The following is a 3243-nucleotide window of genomic DNA, read 5'->3' on the forward strand; positions in this document are numbered from 1 at the left end:
TCTCAGCCCACCTACAGATTTTTAAATTTGGTACTTCTTTGTAATACAATAGTGACAAGAGAAGTGTTAATCAAGAATGACCAGGTAATTAATTTAGATATTAGGGTATAATTCACTCCCATAATTTACTAAAGATAAATTGTGCCTTTCTTTATGCTTGTGGAGATGAGGAATATGGAGGTTCATGCCATTCTTTGTTAGTCACTTGAACATTAACTATTTGCACTTCTGGTCTGTGCCCTCACTGACAAGATTTTCATTGTAAACATTTGTGATCCTGAAACACTACAGGCATACAGGATTAGAGAATGGTGTAAATTGAATTTAGTCTTTGGCACATTCTACCTTTGTTTTCTTCTTCCACAGAGGAATGTATCACAAACAAGATGCTGCACAATTACTTTTATGAAAGGTATACTGAATGATATGTATAATCAGTTAGTCTGTGTAATCAACTATAAAATACTTCATGTTCTATTTCCTGTACATTGTATGGGAAAAAATACCAAAGACATCTTTAATAGTGAATAAAGAAGGCTGAAAATTTCTCAGTATTTAATAGGTTTTCTATATAAATGTTTAAAAGTTCACTCTAAATCATTGCCCTATAACATTCCTCACTGATTTTTTGTAATTAATATTCAAATATGAGTTACATATAATACTGAAACTGAAAAAAAAAAGTTCCTTTCATTTTCCTTCCTACCTATCTATACATGCAATGGTAGTGCTGGGTTAGTTCCCATTTTTCTTTATTTGATTACGTATAGTTAGGTAAGGATCTATTTCCATTTCCTAGCTTTCTATTCTTTTTCTTTTATACTATATCTTTGGAATCAATAGATACAGAAATATCTCTGAGACAATATTCCCTCACTCAGAACCAACTTTCATAAGGACATGTGACATATTTTATCTATTGAAAAAACAGTTCATAATAAAAACTAGGATAAGAAATTCAAAACAAAAATTGTTTAAAATGAGATTAAATTGCAAATTTCTATTGGAATTCCATGTACTCACATGAACTATTGTGTCTAACATGTAATTATAAATAGTGATTTAAATCTCACATCTGTAGTGTGCTATGTTTAATTAAATCTTGCAGGATTCAGTAAGGATGCTGTTTATTTAATTATCAGCCATTAAATGTTTACAGCTGTAATAAACACCAAGGATTCTTTACCATATTATACAGAGACTGTAGCTTTGGAACTATCTAACCAAAGGTTCTCATTCAAGAGATACTCAATCTACTGAACACTTTTTATATGAAATCAGCTAAACTTACATTTCTTCAATATTTATGCTTTTGATTTGTTTCAAAATAATTCAAATAATTTTCTGAACAAGAATGAAGAGCTATAATTTCAAGAGAGAGTCCTATCCTTCCTTAGATCCATGACAGCATGTTTATAAATCTATTTAGATGTGTAGAGTTTTGAAAATGAAAAATTATCATCTAACTCTTTTTGATGGAGATATTGTGAAATATCCAATTTAATGTGATAAACTGAATTCCTTTATGCTTTTTCCATTTAAATTATTTTTGGTAATCACTAAAGCTCTTTAAAAAAAAAAACATTTTAAATCAATTTGGAAATGGCAAAGCTAGTGAATGACCACAAAATGTACCTTCATTTCAGTGAGAAATTCTTCCTAGAAGGATAGGAGTCATCTTGTTTTGTATAAACCTTGTTTAAAGAAAAGAAAGCATTTGTTTAGATTTTAGAACAAAATCATCACATAAATAGAATTAAAATTATAATGCATTATGTTGCTAATGAGGAAAAAAAATTTGTATCTTGCAAATATAGTCTTATTTCATGTAGTGCTTTTATATGTTTAGACATTTAAAAAGAAAAGCAGTGAGGCATAATATATGTTTATTTTGTCATTTAAAAGATTTTTTTTCATCATGTGATCATCTTGTATTTTGTAGATAAAAATAAATATGCAGATACTATTATCTGTAATATTTTCATTTAATCTTCTGATTACATTGTCAAAAAATCATTGGTGAGGGATTTAAGCAATTAAAGCTGTGTGTATATCCTTACTAAATCCACTAGCAGTTAAGGAAAACTGCAACCAACAAGTGCTTTTGTCTGTGTAGAATAAAACCTAAATTGATCTACAGAAGGTGAAGCCTTAAACTTGAGGAACATTTGTCTGAACAAAAGTTTTGCAACTGAATATCACCTTAAGGCGAGAGATATCAATTACTTTGTATGGATTCCCCTAGCAAATTCAAGCATCTTTATAAAAGATTAAATCTTCTCAATGAACTAGGATATCCCTTAGGAACTCTTAATCTAATCGATGGCACAAGTGTATGACATGATTACCCATATACAAATCCTTCTGTCCAATGTCACTTGCTTCCCAGGAACCAAATCATTCAAATTTGCAAATATACTAGAAACTTCCTTGGCATTTTCCTGAACGGATACTGTTTAAATCTAGATTGTCTTGTTGAGCAACGTGTGTGGGAGTTAGCCATTAAGTCTCTTAGCACAGAGAAAGATGAAAAGGAGAAGAGATGGCACAGCAGTTTACTTTTGCGCTCTCTCATTCCGATTGGAATTCCTCTCTGCTACCCCGATGGCGCAATTCCATTAGAATTTGTATTCTCAGTATTTTAATGGGGGTGAGGTTTAATGAAGTTATTGGGTAACTTGACTTTGTACAGTCACTCTGAAAATATGATCTGCATCATATTTAGGTTGCCAGCCATTATCAATAAAGATGCTATAGGCTGAGGTAGTATTTTATTAAATGTTTAGTTCAAATCTTCTTTAAAATTTCCCAAGTATCAAAAACTCAGAAGCATCCTGAACTAAGCAACGAGGAGAGTAAAAAATAACATTTGTAATTAAAATTCTGTTTTAAAAGTTAATTATTTTGGAGGGAAATAAAACATTTGCAGTCTTCTATCACATTCCTCATGGAAGAGATACATAATATATTGAGAATCTACCTGGGACGAGTACTTAAAATAGAAAGACCCTTTAGGAGAAATTTTTAATAAGGGAGGCTCTTTTAGGTTTATCACGAGGTCTCTATTTTAATGCACTATTAATTTAATGCACTATTATATTTATAAACTTTTTAATAATAAACTTTTAATAAATCACTCTGGATTCAAATAGTATTGTGTATAGTGTTTTTGCTGTTTAAAGGCTGGGTGTTATACTTTTTGTCAAGTTTTACTATCAAAATTATATTAGTCTTATATAATGT

The sequence above is a fragment of the Odocoileus virginianus genome, chromosome 3 (assembly GCF_023699985.2).
Source record: "Odocoileus virginianus isolate 20LAN1187 ecotype Illinois chromosome 3, Ovbor_1.2, whole genome shotgun sequence".
NCBI lineage: Eukaryota > Metazoa > Chordata > Mammalia > Artiodactyla > Cervidae > Odocoileus > Odocoileus virginianus.